Source organism: Polypterus senegalus, chromosome 8 (assembly GCF_016835505.1).
Source record: "Polypterus senegalus isolate Bchr_013 chromosome 8, ASM1683550v1, whole genome shotgun sequence".
In the NCBI taxonomy this organism is placed as follows: Eukaryota; Metazoa; Chordata; class Cladistia; order Polypteriformes; family Polypteridae; genus Polypterus; species Polypterus senegalus.
In genome coordinates, this window is record NC_053161.1 from 96,360,472 (window position 1) to 96,377,786 (window position 17,315).

General features: G+C 37.0%; 1 protein-coding gene across 1 annotated transcript in view; it reads right to left on the bottom strand.

Moving 5' to 3' along the window:
• LOC120534575 (protein piccolo-like) overlaps positions 1-17,315 on the bottom strand; it is a 199,934-nt gene that overhangs the window by 127,077 nt on the left and 55,542 nt on the right. The window lies entirely within an intron of this gene.

The following is a 17,315-nucleotide window of genomic DNA, read 5'->3' on the forward strand; positions in this document are numbered from 1 at the left end:
CATAAGGTTTCAAATTCGGAACTATCAGGTGACCCTTTACAGAGAAGGTGATGATCAAGATACTGATCAGTCTCGTCAGCCTAACGTCTTGTGTTCAATCAGTACACTCCTCAATTTAATGCTGAGAATGAGTGCCTTTAAGCGCCATCGCTTAACTGGGCAGCTCAGGTTACACAGGTGCACACATACTTAAGGGTAAACTGAAAACACTGCACAGCACAGCTTTGGTGAAATGGTGCCCCTGTGGCCCTAATTGCAGAAATACAACTGACCTCTCTAAGCCAGTATAAACAAACTCAACTACCAGGGGACAGTAGAGAGTAGCAATGTTTTGTTTTTTTTTTTTTTGTCGCATAACCTATACTTGTGGGGAGCTCCCAGTAAGCAAATGCAGTATCTTCAGCCTGCTATATTGCACTGCTCCGTTTAAGCTCTAGCAAAACTTACAAATGAGCAGTAGCATCAATGGCCATCAGAAGACACTTTGATGGCCATGTCTTCAGAGGCCCAGTTGTAACCTTGATGATGATTCCAAGAAAGGAACTGAAAGTCATTTCCCATGTGGAATTTAAATACTGTCCTGTAGAAGTTGCAATGAATTAAGGCAAGGTAGGTAACAGTGAAGAAGCAAGAGAGAGTGAGAGAGAGAGAGAGAGAGAGAGATAGAGAAGGTTGAAATGGACTCTGCTTTATGGTAATTTGGATGTGGGAATGTGGGGAAGCCGTTGCATCTGACAAAAACAACAGAAACTTGTACAGACAGGCTCAGAAGAACAACAGGACCTGTGTTGTTTTTTTGGTAAATTAGCATAAAATATTGATATAGTTGTATTATTCTACTTCCTCTCTACAAATTACAGATGAATATTATGAATGATTTATCTAGGTAATAACACAATTTCACATTTCTTTCTCATAATGTGCTAAAATGGCAGTCAATAGAGAGCTGTTCCAAATATGAGTTTTTTCCTGTGCATTAAAATCTTTCCCTAACCTATCTGTCTATTGAGTGAACCTGCTTAATTCAATTTTAGGGATAGCTGGAGGCTATCTTGGCAGTATCATGTGATAAGCTGGAATCAACCTTGATGCCAGGCCATCACAGGGCACACTCTCTCATCACTGAGCCAATTTAGTGTCATAAATTAACCTAACAAGTGCATATTTAATCTTTCTGTAATTAAATACAGAAATATGTCAAAAAATTAGGCTACAGTTCTATTAGTTGCATCATTTAATATTGACTTTACTGCGAGGATAAATTTTATGCTAGTTTTGGGAAGATGTGAGTTACATATTGTTTCAGTAGTCTTTCTGACAGTGTTGCATTACCATTTTACAAACACCTATCGCAACTAATAAACAGGTTCTGACTAATAGTTTATCTGTTCACGTTCAAGTACATGTTTAGCCTTTCTTTCCTATGTACGGAGCTCAAACATTATACTGTGTCTCAAAATGCAACTCAATGTGTTTCCCTTGACATGATGTATTCTAGTGTTTTTTTTCCCATCAAATTGGTAATTGTACTGAACACTTGAAGATAACGTAGAGTATCTACTAGAGTACAATAACAATTCTCAAATAATGAGCAAAATGGCTAAATCTAGAAAAACTAAGTAACACAAGTTTAATAATTTGGTTAAAACACGTGTATAGAAGGAATGTGTGTACACAAGTATAACAAAACAACACCCTCTGTTAGCCTATGTCCAAAGTTTATAGATTTGCCCGTATATTTTTATTCAGTTAATCAATAAAAATTTTTAGATGCACTTATTGCACCAGCCCATGTCTGTTTGTCTGTTTTTCTCCTATGCCCCCATCCCCACCATGGATGAATTTTGTTGGAATGTGGTACACTTATTCTTCAAGGAAAATTGTTGAGATGGTTCAGTTTTCACTGAGATACCTTTTAACGATTGCTATACAGTTTAAAAATTTCCAATTGAAAAGCATTTTTGAATTTGTGAGCTTATTTATCTTAAAACAAAAAATGTTCTGTGAGACTTCAACTACTTAAATTAGTTTCCTGTTTCAATTCTACCTTGCCAACAGTTACACCAAATTGTATATTTTGTATATTTTCTTCTTTCACACCTCCAATAGCTGCAGACTGCATGCATGCGAGAGAAGTCGCTGTTAATAGCTGCCTACATGCATGAGGGCCGACAATTCTCCTTCGGCAAATCAAGATGGGCAAGCACTGGGAAACCCCATACATCAGCAAGTTGTTTCTGTTTTATGAAGTGTTCCCAACAGCTTGAGTACAAACAGAAAAGAAGCAGTACACCAGTATCTCACTCCTCTGGATGCTTTAAGTTGGAACATGGACGTTAAATGATTTTTTTCCAAAAGTATAAAATGCATGCACAGAAAGCAAAAGTTTGTCTAGATATGAATGTAACACCCTGTGGCATGTAAGCCTGTTGCATTTTATGAAACTTACTCCAGCCAGACATGCTCAAGTACAGAAGGAAGTACAAAAAGGGTTTTATGTATTTATTTATTTTATGTTAATTGGCACTTCCAAATTGATGTTGTGTGTGAATATGGTGTGTGTCTATGTTTATATGTGAGTGAGAGTGGTCCTTGTAACTGACTAGAGTCCTGCCCAGGCCTCTTTTCAGCCTTTTGCCCATTCCCAGTTGGATAGTCTCTGGCTCTCACAACCCTAAAATGGATTATGAAAATTCTAGAACAAACTTACTAAACTTAGTTCATTAAGGTTTATAGTGCCTGCACAGTCTTCAAATACCCTTAAATGTTACACCATGTGTAAAATTTCTAACTTGTTAAATTTGAAAGGAACAGATTTATGCTGTATTTATTCTGTTTTACTTCCTGACTATTCAGAGAAATTTATATGGACATTAGAAAGACAAAGGCAGGTTACTATTTAAAGCTGTTAAAGAAAATGACATGAAATAAGTTATGCATGCAGTATTTCAGACCCACCTCATATTTACTTTGATTATAAAAGAAATTAGTTTAGCAGTTTGCCCTTCATATCTGAAGACAGAACGTACACTTCTAAGTTACCCTTAATATGTTAATACAGATTAGTATGTACCTTGTATTAGTAGTACCTTGTAAGGGAAAAACTTACTGTATAAAATTATAAGGTACTACAAATTGTGTGCCTGCCAGTTAAACTAGGTCATTCTGAAACTTTTAAGCTACATCATTATAAAGATAAGATCATATAATGTTTTAACTTTTTATTTTGTTCTCTGATGATAATTTATACATAAGAAGTTATATTTAATGATGCAGATATTTACTCAAGAGTTTCTGTTTAATCTGTTTAACTATTTTGGGACCTTTGGATAGGAAGGTTTATGCATCATAGAATTTATCAGGCCTGTGACTGGTGTAATTAAAATGCTTTTTAGTCATGTTATGTAAATGAAACTGAATTGCTGTTCTTTTATAATAAATCAGTCTGCCATGCTGCAATAAACAAGAGCACATTGCAGTTCCACCACTCTGGTGTAAATAAAGGATATCCATCTTAGACTCATTTGCAATGAAGACTCATAAGTATATATATATATAATATATATCTATATTATTTGTATATATAAATACATATTATTTACTGAGTATTTTCGCTAAAAATGTAATATATTAGTTGGGAGAATGGAATATCAGCTAAAATGTTTCAGTCTCACAAGGTTTCACAAGGACAAAAACCTGCTTATCGTATCCTTTTGCTTGCACTTACAACACTTCAACTATGCTCTTATAATTTGTACATAACTTTTTACACCCAAAAACTTTGCGAAGTGATTACGGGTGTCACTGTACTTGATGCACTTTATAAAAAAGTAAGAGATATCTAAATAAACCTATACAAAATACATTTAAAATGTATACATACTTTGATTTTCCACTGCAGTGAATAAAGTGGATTAAGTCTCATACTCAGGGGCATCTAACCATCACTATATGTATGCTTAAATACAATGCAATTTTCAAAAATTTCATGTTAACATTTTAGATCTTACAACTAAATAGAAGAGCAACTACTTAATAAACCCTGCCTTTGCTTGAAGATTCAAGCTCAGACTACAGTAAAGTCTGTTAAATTACAGGAAAGACCTACTTGGTTACAGTGGATATCCAACATTATTTCTCAAATGAAGCATTGTTTTACTAGAAATTAAAGAAGCATTTTTCAGTTTAAAATTATTGAGTTATGTTAAACTACTTTGTATTAAAATAAAAATAGGTTTCCCTTTGTATCAACAAAAAACTGAAAGAAGAGAGATTTTTGATATCCACGATGTAAAGTTCACACGTAGAATTCTGTGAAAGAGTCACGTAATATATTTGTTGATTCCTTTCATACAGAGAACACTGTCTTTTTTTACTTTGCTTGACTACATGACAAATGAGAAAGCTAAACTGTGCAAGGAATAATTATTAGTGTTCTGAAATATAAATTAAAGGAATGAATAGTTAATTATTTTAAAGGTATCTCGGATCATTATCATTCATGCATACCCATTGTTAATTAGATAATTCCTCAAAGTGACAGTACCATTTGAGCGCTTCTTAAGTGCAAAAATCAATGAATGTTATACTTTGTATACTGCACCTTTGAATGTTCTCTGCTGACCTTTTGCAAACATCTTTATAAATCTTCAGTTGGATGCACATTAAGCATGGAAAAGGTGTTATGCAAATCAGATGTATGTTTTTCTATAAACAATGATTAGATAACTAATTTAATTAATTATTAGTAGCTTATTAAGAGCGATCTAAATAAAGAAATCCACCCTACTAATCTACAGAGGTTGTTGAAAAGGCAGGTGCTCTGAAAGTTAAGGAGGGGGTCTAGATTTTACTAGGCCTTTACATCAACAAAACTAGACAGGAAAGCAATAAGTAACCACTGTGATAGACGGCCAGCTGTTCACTCCTGCTATGACATCCCAGAATAAGAAGAATGGAGGAAGGCAGGTTTTTCTGGATACTGCCTCCCTCAAGATGCTAGGTGGCAGCTACCCTGGATGGCAACGGTTCCCCGGATTCCCTCAGGTCATCCTGGGACATGGTGTCTGTTTCCTCAGCCCGTTTGGGGGCTGTGGTTGCTGCCATGGGGAGCTCACAAAGAACCTGGGGACTTGTATTGTTACTACAACCCGGAAGTACTTCAGAGTCACGTGGACGGAAGCCCGCAGTACTTCCAGGCTTTTTGAGAACTGAGGATGTGGCATTTACCCGGAAGAAGAAAAGGAGTACAGTAATCCCTCCTCGATCGCTGGGGTTGCGTTCCAGAACCCCCTGCGATAGATGAAAATCCGTGAAGTAGAAACCATATGTTTGTATGGTTATTTTTATATATTTTAAGCCCTTATAAACTCTCCCACACTGTTAACATTATTAGAGCCCTCTAGACATGAAATAACACCTATTAGTCAAAAGTTTAAACTGTGCCCCATGACAAGACAGAGATGACAGTTCTTTCTCACAATTAAAAGAAAGCAAACATATCTTCTCTTCAAAGTAGCACCGTCAGAGAGAGAGAGCGATGTAAAAGCAAACAATCAAAAAATCAATACGTGCTTTTAAGTATGCCGAAGCACCGCGATAAAGCGGCATTTTGTAGAGGAGCGTCCGTATTCTCTAGGCAAACAGCCTCTGTGCAAACAGCTCCTCTGCTCACACCCACTCCGTCAGGCAGAGAGAGTGAAAGAGACAGAAAAAAGCAAACAATCAAGCACCGCGTGGGAAGCACATCGTATATCATTGAGGAGTTTTATTTAATATGAAATACATGCTCTGATTGGGTAGCTTCTAAGCCATCCACCAATAGCGTCCCTTGTATGAAATCAACTGGGCAAACAAACTGAGGAAGCATGTACCATAAATTAAAAGACCCATTGTCTGCAGAAAGCCGATATTTAGATATGCTTACATTTAAAATCCGCGATAGAGTGAAGCTGCGAAAGTCGAAGTGCAATATAGCGAGGGATTACTGTACTTCTGGGTCACAGACTATTTAAAGGACTATGGGAAGCCCAGCAGGCAGAGCCAGAGTTGGGAGGTTGGGTGACTAAGCTGCTGGGAGTGGAGGATTGATTATCTATATATATAATTCACTAAGGCAAGACAACCATGGAAAGCACGCTGGAAGGGGCGTGGATTCACTAAGCCGCCGACAAGTGAGACACCTATGGCGTACGCAGGAAGGAGCCACACCCACCAACTCCAAGACCATTGAATACGACGACAACTCACAGAGCCACGCCCACCAACTCGGACGCAACAACACAGAAAAACCGGCGTCATTTATATTCGTCTGTCGTAGAGGTCACATGCAGCTCCGACCCACGTTGACTGTTAATAGAGGCATGTTTCTCGCGGAGGTGAATCACCATATGCGGCGTGTAAAACTGTTTGCGAGGGGTATCACACGGGATCCTTAAAACGTTCCTTTACAACTGAGGTTAAAACACAATGAAGTGAGCAGTCTTTAAAAAACGAGTTTTCGGTTACGACGCACGACCGCATGCACTATAGCAAACTGTTTTACACGCTACATACAGCAATTCGCATCCGCGACAAACATGCGTCTTCTTAGATACTCCTGCACTTTGTACACACTTTAAAAACCAATAAGCCCTGTGCCTCTGTTTCATTACCGTCTCACCTGCTTCACCAATGCAGGACCCGCAACAGGCAATCCGGCAGCCAACTGGGTAACCAAAGTCTTTGGGTTCAGGGGGGAGTATGGTTACAAAGCTGAAACTTAAAGGAATTGACGGAAGGGCACCACCAGGTGTGGAGCCTTTCGCTTCATTTGACTCAACACAGGAAACCTCACCTGGCCAAGACACGGACAGGATTGACAGATTGATAGCTCTTTCTCGATTCTGTGGGTGGTGGTGCATGGCAGTTCTTAGTTGGTGGAGCGATTTGGCTGGTTATTTCCAAAAACGAACGAGACTCCCGCCTGCTAAATAGTTACACGACCCAATAGTGGTCGGCGTCCAAATTCTTAGAAGGACAAGTGGCTTTCAGCCACGTGAGATTGAGCATTAACAGGTCTGTGATGCACTTGTATGTCCGGTACTGCATGCGTGCTACACTGAATGAATCAACGTGTGTCTACCCGGCGCGGGGAGGCGTGGGTAAGCCATTGAACCCCATTCGTGATGGAGACCGCGGCTTCCAATTGTTCCCCATGAACAAGAAATTCCCAGTACATGAGGGTCATACGCTCGCACTGATTACGTCCCTGCCCTTTGTAAAGCCCCCCATGGTCGGGTGACTTGGTGGATTATATATAAAAAAAAGCAGCCGGAACCGCAAAGAACAATGAAAAATCAACGTGGAAACCGACTGAGGTGGTGTTTGGAAAATTAACAGTCAATGTGACTCACAGGTGCGTGTGGACTGTACACAGACGAAAGCGACTCAGGTAGGGAGTTGGGGGCGAACACATAAGTGGCCAGTGCGTACCGAACGAGCGCTGTTCAACCCAGTCCTTCGCTTTGGAAGGAGAAAGCGCGACAGCGCTCCTCCGGTTTTCAGTCACGGACAATTGTATGTTGTGGAGTGTGCAGTGCTTTGTGCACTTTATTTAAGAAAAATATTAATGAAACTATCCTTGGTGATTTTAAACATGTGTCTTGGACGTCTGTCTGGTGGGTTTAACGGGGCAACAGCGCCTCTAGCATCCACACCACTTACTTCAGCAATTTATTGCTATATTTGTTTCTTTATTTATATCATTTACTGCAACTACACTGTACACACAGCATTAGAAATGACAAATAATGTAGACCTTTAAGTTATAACAAACTGTCAAGATGGTCCTACAAGATCATCTAGTTGTAGTGAAATGTGTCAGTTTATAATTGTAATTATATATAATGCAATGTAATTTAACAGAATGACTAGTCTAATGTGTCTGTGCTCTACTTAAATAGGTCAGCAAAATAAAACTCATAATCATAATAACAAATGTCGCAAACTGTCAATATAAAATCCTAAAATCTGAAATGAAAAAGCTTGAGAAATATAATTACTGGGCTTAAACAAAATGGATTCCAAAGCCATGTAATCACCTGCCTGTGACATCAGATAAATGTGCTTAAGGCACATCCCTTACAACACAGGGCAGACATCTCATTCTTGAAAAAAGCTTTTTGTGAGGGGTTTCCATGAACAAAAACACAACTACTAAATTAAAAACCTTGGTGCATTCATTTTTCTTGGGAGGGATGATTATCCCTCTTATATAGGCTTATGAACAATGAGAACGTCTTAATAAAATGACATAAATATATTTACATAATTCTCTCTGATTATTATTCTGACCATGAATGTTCCCAGCACAAATTTTGGTAGTCAGGAATGATGTCCGGGAGATTATGGATCACTTGCAGGGGTTAAATAGGAAACATTATGTTACATTATATACAATAACAGCAATTGTTTGATGGTTTAAGAAACCCTTACCCCCTTTTAGAAATGAGTCTTTGTAATTTTACGACAGGGTTTGGGTAAGTTCCTAGAACAAGTTTGGCAAATGTTTCTCTGCTGGAGTCTCTCAGTCAACCCCTGCAGGAAAGCCAGGCTGCCTAGCTGGCAAACTTTAACTCAACAAATGGTTTTGGGGGTGGCAGGTGTGAAGGTGTTCTCTGCCCCATTGGTCTGTTACTCTACCTTAGACAAAACAGCACCCAGTTCTAAACTGGTGACACTAATATTGTCATCAACATGCAAATACACACTGGCGAAAAAGAATCAAAAGTAAACTGGAAACTTAAAAGATTTCTGATGTGATTGTAACACATAGAAAATGGCCTGAAATCACATTTCAATGCACTAGCAGTCATTTGCATTTCTACTGCCTTTCTTTACTGCAGATGTCAAGCTTTCTAGAGATGACAGTTATTGCTGTAAAGGTCTTTGCTTTTAAAAGTTCATCCAATCAGGTAAAAAGACAGTTTTGTAGAAATTACAAGAAAATGTCAAGTAGACATGTGTTTCATTTTTCTCTTGGTTTCATTGAGGCCCACTGTGAGTCTTCTTTCCTTTTTGACTGCTTCATCCATCATAAAGCTCTGCAAGTGGGCTTTCCCAGTGCACACTCATACATGTGTACCCACTCTTACTCTGTAGGTCCAAATTTAAAGTCACCAATTAACCTAACCAGAAGATTATGAATAGATTTGAAATTCCACTGAAAATAAATATTTATTTCAATGGTGCCAACATGCCTATTAGCAACTTGCAAGAAAAAACTCTGCTTGGCACTAAATCGCTGTGACAGCACCAAGTTGAAAAAACAAACCTATTTCTTCATGCCTAGTTATTTTTAGCAATAAATGTCAGGTCTGTAACTCTATAAAGAATGTATACTCTGAAGTTAGAAGAACTGCAAAAATATAGACAGCACACTTCTAGATGAAAATCTTTACCTGAAAAATGTACTGTTTTTACACTTTTTGTTTTTATTCACTACTTGAAATTGGAAAATCAGATTGTAATTTAAAAAGATGTAGATAATTAATGATTACCTCTCAAAATGTGGCAGGGTATTGCATGAAATAACATTTGAGTAATATTTGATGATTAAGAGCAATGCAGTGCTTTAAACACCTTGTTTGTTATCTCTTTAGGTTCTTCCCAAATTCTCACGGGAGGTTTCCTGACTCTATTACAATTTCACCACCTGCTTTGGAGATCTCCGACAAATAGCAGTCTTTATTCATACAACTGGCAAGTGCTCCAAAGGGACTGGAGTCATATTTCATTCTCTCAATTTCACATTTTTCCTCTATTTAGATCCTCTGGTTAACAAGGAGTATTCCATATTTTCAGTGGGTTAAGTTCTTCTCAGGCAGTGAAAAATTTTCAAAATCACCTCATCCAATATACAGCATATAGTTTAATGAAGAAAATGAACACCACTATTACTTTGACGAAATTGTTTTTATAAAAGTTCAGGAAGACTAATCTCCAATTGTGTAAAAAATATAATATTCTTAATCATATTACGAAGGAGGCAGGTTCTTTTACCACTTTAACTATGATTTTTTTCTTTATATTTTGAATAATTTTCATTTGTAATTACTGCACTTTAATTCACAAGCTATGTTTACTGTATATGGAATATGCACACTGTATACCATACACATACAAAGCATGTTTTGCTATTTGTTTGAGTCTGCCATTAAAATATCTTCTGATCAATTCTTTTCTCATTTAGGTCAAGACAAATGGGTCAGAAATAAATAATATTTCACGTGACTTTAACTTCTTTCAGAAATTTGTAGTGGTTTATGGGAGCACTCCTTCCAAAGGAGGTACAATGCATTAAAGCAAAAGCTTACCCATTTCTGAAGGGAAAAAGAATGCAGCAGGTTAATGACCAGGTAATTTTAACAAATAAATGTATTTATTAAAGTGAGCTAGATTAACTGATCCATTTCCTCTAGTTTAAAAGGTTATTTTGTAATAATTGGACGAGTACAAGGTGGGAAATAGGGTGTCAATCACTGAACAGCTTACTAATTTTCTCATCCACACTGACCATCACACAGGGCCAGTTTAGAATTGCCAGTTAACCTAATATTCATATCTATGAGGATGTGCGAGGAAAGCCAGAGTACCTTGAGGAAGGCCCATGCTGGCTTGGAGAGAATATGCAAACACCACATGAACAATGATAAGGTATGGGATTCAAAGTCATCATGCTGGATCCATAGTGTGGTATTGTTGCCCACTATACCACTGTGCTGCCCTCCACACCAGCCACCATGACCCTGAATTGGATTAAGCAAGTTTGAAATAACTGTCAATCTATGTTATGTGTTCCTGTACTACAAGGTAGAAGAGGAAGTATTTGGTGACACTCCATTAAATGTTCCTTCATTAATCTAAAGTGATTAGTTTCTTATCTTTAATATTTAATATTTTTATTTTATTTTGTTATTTAAATATAACTTAAAGAATTAATTCACCAGATTACCATACAAAATGGTATGAAACAAGAGCAAAGACATCATCATTCCTATGCTAAAATCCATATTGACCAGGTTGTCTTTGTTTGGTCTGTAAGGTTAATGTGGCAGCTTCAATATCAGGGGCAATTTTCCATATTCCAGCAACCCTGTGTTTAATTACAAGTGCTTTCAGCCTTTAGTTTTAAGATTCCACTGGAGGTCCCTGGTTCAGATTTAACCACTTAAGTTGAAGAAGGATGCAAGGTTAATTTCATCAGTTCTTTCAGAATGTCTATAATATGATCCCTGATATCTTTCTATAGGTTCTCTTCTCATGAGAGGTTGCAACATCATAGCTTCAAGTAGCTACATTTCTACAATAAGTGTTAACAGAAATATAAACATTACAAAAAAGAAAATAAAAGTTAAGCAGAACCGAATTCTGTCCTTGAGCCTACTATTTTTTCCAATGTCAAATTGTATTAAAACATATTTAACATGGTATAAATTAACATTTACATGAGAGATTGTATAACAAAGAAGTTCAATCAAAAAAGATGTGAATATGAGGCAGGAAACAGGCCACAATTAAAAAAAAAGGATGCAATAAATATCTTCAGGTATTATTACTGTCCATGGTCAATTATGAATGCAAATAAAGCAGAAAACAAATACATTCCACTTGCCAAAAAGTTCTATCTTGGAGTTTGCTAAAAGACATCTGAAGGACTCTGAGATGGTGAGAAATAAGATTCTCTGGTCTGATGAGACCAAGATAGAACTTTTTGGCCTTAATTCTAAGCGGTATGTGTGGAGACAACCAGGCACTGCTCATCACTTGTCCAATACAGTCCCCACAGTGAAGCATGGCGGTGGCAGCATCATGCTGTGGGGGTGTTTTTCAGCTGCAGGGAAAGGACGACTGCAATCGAGGGAAAGATGAATGCGGCAAAGTACAGGGATATCCTGGACAAAAACCTTCTCCAGAGTGCTAAGGACCTCAGACTGGGCCGAAGGTTTACCTTCCAACAAGACAATGACCCTAAGCACACAGCTAAAATAACGAAGGAGTGGCTTCACAACAACTCTGTGACTGTTCTTGAATGGCCCAGCCAGAGCCCTGACTTAAACCCAATTAAGCATCTCTGGAGAGACCTAAAAATGGCTGTCCACCAACGTTTACCATCCAGCCTGACAGAACTGGAGAGGATCTGCAAGGAGGAATGGCAGAGGATCCCCAAATCCAGGTGTGAAAAACTTGTTGCATCTTTCCCAGGAAGACTCATGGCTGCATTAGCTCAAAAGGGTGCTTCTACTAAATACTGAGCAAAGGGTCTGAACACTTAGGACCATGTGATATTTCAGTTTTTCTTTTTTAATAAATCTGCAACAATTTCAAAAATTATTTTTTTTGTCTGTCAATATGGGGTGCTGTGTGTACATTAATGAGGAAAAAAATTAATTTAAATGATTTTAGCAAATGGCTGCAATATAAGAAGAGTGAAAAATTGAAGGGGGTCTGAATACTTTCCGTACCCACTGTATATGGCATCCACTATGTGTGGAGACAACCAGGCACTGCTCATCACTTGTCCAATACAGTCCCCACAGTGAAGCATGGCGGTGGCAGCATCATGCTGTGGGGGTGTTTTTCAGCTGCAGGGAAAGGACGACTGCAATCGAGGGAAAGATGAATGCGGCAAAGTACAGGGATATCCTGGACAAAAACCTTCTCCAGAGTGCTAAGGACCTCAGACTGGGCCGAAGGTTTACCTTCCAACAAGACAATGACCCTAAGCACACAGCTAAAATAACGAAGGAGTGGCTTCACAACAACTCTGTGACTGTTCTTGAATGGCCCAGCCAGAGCCCTGACTTAAACCCAATTAAGCATCTCTGGAGAGACCTAAAAATGGCTGTCCACCAACGTTTACCATCCAGCCTGACAGAACTGGAGAGGATCTGCAAGGAGGAATGGCAGAGGATCCCCAAATCCAGGTGTGAAAAACTTGTTGCATCTTTCCCAGGAAGACTCATGGCTGCATTAGCTCAAAAGGGTGCTTCTACTAAATACTGAGCAAAGGGTCTGAACACTTAGGACCATGTGATATTTCAGTTTTTCTTTTTTAATAAATCTGCAACAATTTCAAAAATTATTTTTTTTGTCTGTCAATATGGGGTGCTGTGTGTACATTAATGAGGAAAAAAATTAATTTAAATGATTTTAGCAAATGGCTGCAATATAAGAAGAGTGAAAAATTGAAGGGGGTCTGAATACTTTCCGTACCCACTGTATATGGCATCCACTTTGAAGCACTAGGCTAAAAGGCCCCTTTTGTGCCCGGTTCATATAATATGATGCCCACCAGTTCCATTATCAGAGCTGCAAATAAAACAGTACTTGTTGATATTAATCAATTAATATTGGTATTAAAGACGCGAGGGACATCAATTTCTTATATTATGTTCTTTTCTAGAATTAGGATAAAAAATTAATTGCTGGCATATGCTTAGATGTGAAGAGTAACCATTTTAATAATGTCCATTCTCATTCTTACCCTCAAGTCAACTTAATGAAATACAAGTGTCAAGAGCCTCAGCATCAGAAGCATAACTGGAAGAAAATGTAAGTTTCTAAGAATGTTCAAACTCCACACACACTGTACCACCATACCACCCGCTGAACAATATTCTTAAAATAATTAATAACAGTCTAAAAGAATATTGATGCAATCCTGTAAAAATAAAGTTAAGATTTCAGTTAGTGGTGGGAAATTTCCTGATGACTGGACAAATTTATAACAGATTTTGTGTAAATTTTGACTTAACTCGTAAGTTGTAAGGTTGCTGAATATTCAACCTTAAGAACAAATACTGTAACACAAAAAACTGTATTGTGTGTATATGTGTATATATTCATATAAATACACTATACGTATATAATTCTTGCAAGTACATATTGCATATAATTGTATGTTGCTTGTTATACATTCTATTATTATGTACTCAATTATTTTTCTTATTGTAAGGTTGTCAAAAGTTCTGAAGGGACATGCAGATAAGTTCATTGCACTTGACCTTTTAACTGTTAACTTGAAATCAAATCGTATCTTTCTTCAACCAACTAGATAACAAGATATTTTCTAACCCTAATTATCCTGGTTGGGGTCATATGGTAATAAAATTAAGTATTTTAAATATTACATTATTAATTGTGTTGGCTCTTCACTTCTTCACTCCTGTATTGCTACAAAGATGTGTACCCTTGCAATGGTTTTAGTGTTCTGTAAACAAATGAAAAATGGTAAAAGATCACTATTTGGTATATTAGGAAATTGCTTGGGGCTACACTATTTCAAAGGTTAGCCTTGTTGCTTCACAGATCAAAGGTTATAATCTGTAAATTTTCCAAATGTTCACAGGTATTTTGTTTTTAATTGCATTTAGATGTGCATGGAATGTTACCTGGTGTCTCTAACGTGGCCGAGGGTGCATGTGACTGGCAACCCAGGTTGCAGCCTTGCACCTATGTCTACAAGGGCAATCATGATTTTTTAATGAGTAAATCGTCTAAAGAAAAAAAAAAAACAGATGAATAAGTAAATATTGCTTTGATTGTGGTCTATAAGAAAAATAGCAAAAAAAAGCAAATATAAATTCTGTCTTTTTAATCAAAACACCAAAATACTTTCCTTCTTTATTTTCATAAAATACAGCTAACTTACAGTAATCGAGTCTTTCGCATTATTTCTTCTTCTGGTATGAAAGTGTTCATTTCCCTCACTGCACAGAGAAAAGTCAGTTGATGGAGAACAATGCCTCACCTCAGATGTGTTATTTACAGGACTTCTGTCTTTTAAAGAGCGGAAATGTATGCGTCAGACTTCACTGCCATGACTGCAGCAAATTCAAGGCCAACTGGCAAGCTGGACAAATGCACTCATTGTTTTAGGTAACCATGTACTGATGTATGAAATTCTGCACAAAGGTAAAATAACATAAGCCAATTATTCAATTTACATTTATTGTTTTTTTTTTTTGTATATCAATAATTTGCTATAAAAAGATATTTTAGAACCATTCAGTTTCTGAACATGATTTTTAAATTACTTGTTTGGAATCCAACCAGTGTAGGAACCAACCTTAGCCACAACATGCTTTATAAATATTTCTCAAAAAAGTTAGAGTATTTAATTAAATTTGCATGTCTGTACTACAACAAAGTTTCTACCATTGTGTTCTGTTCCAGCTTCTCAGTTAGAATGTAATGGTGTCAAGCATATTCCAGCCCTTATAAAGTCACCTATGAACATTATGTAAGCGTGAACTAAAAAGGGGTGACTATGATGTGTTAAATATACATATATATAAAGCTTTGCACTGTCAGCTACTTATGATTTCTGATGTCAGCATGGTTCATATTTTGTTGATTTGCCCCTATTAAAATCCATGTATGAAGCTGTTAATTATTCAGATTTAGTGAATCACTTTCACTGCTTCTTAATCAGATTAAAGGCTTTAAAGAAAAATCTATTTGGCAAAAGAACAGATTGAGTAAAATGTTTTAAAAAATAGTGAAGATGAATGTTAAATTCTAAAAATTAACAGCTGCTGTTCTTTTGTTGAATGCCAACATATTATGTAATGCATTAAGTTCTCTGGGATTATTAAATGTTATATTTCTTTGAAAATAAAGTATCTTGTTTTTAGAAAAACATGTAATCTCACTTATTTAATATCTCAGGATTTTTACATTTTCTAGATATGTAAATTAACAGTTCTCTATTATTGAAGCATTATTCGAATAGCAACATACAATTGGAAGACTTTCAATTTGAAAGATCCACCCATCATCCAACCCGCTATATCCTAACTACAGGGTCACGGGGGTCTGCTGGAGCCAATCCCAGCCAACACAGGGTGCAAGGCAGGAAACAAACCCTGGGCAGGGCACCAGCCCACACACATATACCAACACAACAAGCACACAGTAGGGACAATTTAGGATTACCAATGCACCTAACCTGCATGTATTTGGACTGTGGGAGGAAACCGGCGCACCCAGAGGAAACCCACACAGACAGGGGGAGAGCATGCAAACTCCACGCAGGGAGGACCTGGGAAGCGAACCCAGGTCTCCTTACTGCGAGGCAGCAGCACTACCACTACACCACCCTGGGAAAATCTATATGTATTTAGTTTGGTTTACAAATATATCCTTGAATGCAACTTTCCCCAGGAAAAATGCAAAAGATCAACAGCCTATTGGGGCTTCACTTCATTCATGCACTGTGGGCCATGGCTCAGGAAGAATGTCAGATAGGCTTGCTTATCTTATAAAAAAAAGTTAGCCAAATCTAGTTTTGTGTTTAAGGAGTAATAATATTTTAAAATCTTGGAGATCTTTTTCATTGATACTATATTCAAAACTTTAATAGGTCATCAAATGATTGAGTAATATTAAATATGTTAATGTCATAAGGCCATTAATACATAATACAGGCTTAAATATTAATATCACTATTTAAAGAAACATGAAAAACTGCCTTTCCCAGAGTAATCATGAATAATGTGACCAAATCTAAAAATTCCAAAGTTCATTAATAATTGTCAAAACTAAATCCAGATGCTGCAAATTAAAAATGGTAACTTTTTAAAATTTAAGGCACATTAAAGTATACCTGATAAATGTTCCTAAGATATCTAGTATTTGTGACCAGTGCTTGAAGCAGAAACAAATAATTACCAGTATTTGTTGGTTTCCTGCTTTTCCTAATGATTCATTGTGCATTTTGCACTATTCTGTAATTGAGTCCCATCCAGACTTTTGAGTGCATTGGTATATTTAAACATCGAAAGGTGTGGAGAGAGGCCCCCATCAGGTTTCGAAACAAGCTGGGTATGTACCCACTTACTGCAGGTACTCAACCACTGAAATGGGATACTGCCGTGTATAATGTGTTTCGGCCCACTTCAGGCACTATTTGTGACCTGATATAACCCACTGTTAGATATTTCAGCAAGATACAAATAAAATTGATAATTTTTATATTTAAATATGAGTTTGTTTATATTATTTCCCTGCCTTACATCCATTACATCTAATGAGATTGGGTAGGAAAATGAATGGATGGAAGCACATAACTGTTAATTTTTTATTTTGTCAGGTTCACACATTACTAAATTTCTGACTTGTATCCATCAATGATCAGAAAAAGGTCTTGCAAACAGAATAAAAATGTGCTGAAATGTTAATTTTAAGCCGGCATGTACAATATATTTGTGTTTTGATTATAATTCATAGTATGGTTATACCTGAACAGTATATGGTCTATACACTTACATGAA